The sequence below is a fragment of the Austrofundulus limnaeus genome, unplaced genomic scaffold (genome assembly GCF_001266775.1).
Source record: "Austrofundulus limnaeus strain Quisiro unplaced genomic scaffold, Austrofundulus_limnaeus-1.0 Scaffold175, whole genome shotgun sequence".
NCBI lineage: Eukaryota > Metazoa > Chordata > Actinopteri > Cyprinodontiformes > Rivulidae > Austrofundulus > Austrofundulus limnaeus.
The window spans coordinates 635,126-635,591 of NW_013952577.1; positions in this window are offsets into that span (position 1 = coordinate 635,126).

The following is a 466-nucleotide window of genomic DNA, read 5'->3' on the forward strand; positions in this document are numbered from 1 at the left end:
GTAGTAGTAGTAGTAGTAGTAGTAGTAGTAGTAGTAGTAGTAGTAGTAGTAGTAGTAGTAGTAGTAGTGTTTTTATTATCTAAACAAAACAGACTGAACATTGTGCAATCTATTTATCCCCTGAACAAACTAAATACATTTCCACTTGTGTTTTGAATGACAATAGCCTGTTTGTTGTTGTTTTATGTTGCCTATATGTGCATCACCATAAAACAATACAAAGCGCACTGTAACACATTAAAGTAAATGTGCCCTTTTTTTTGGCCCCATTCTATAAATAAAAAGTGACCATGTTTCGCCCCTAACAGCAGCGACCACTGGTCACATCACCCAAGGGTCCTGGTGAAYGTGTAGTTCTTTCCTGGAACGTTTCAAACAGTTAAACTCGGTTTGCAGGTGAGGGTGACTACATTACCCAGAATCCCCGGGGCTCCTCTACAAGCTGGCTCTCTCCGCTCTGGGAGTG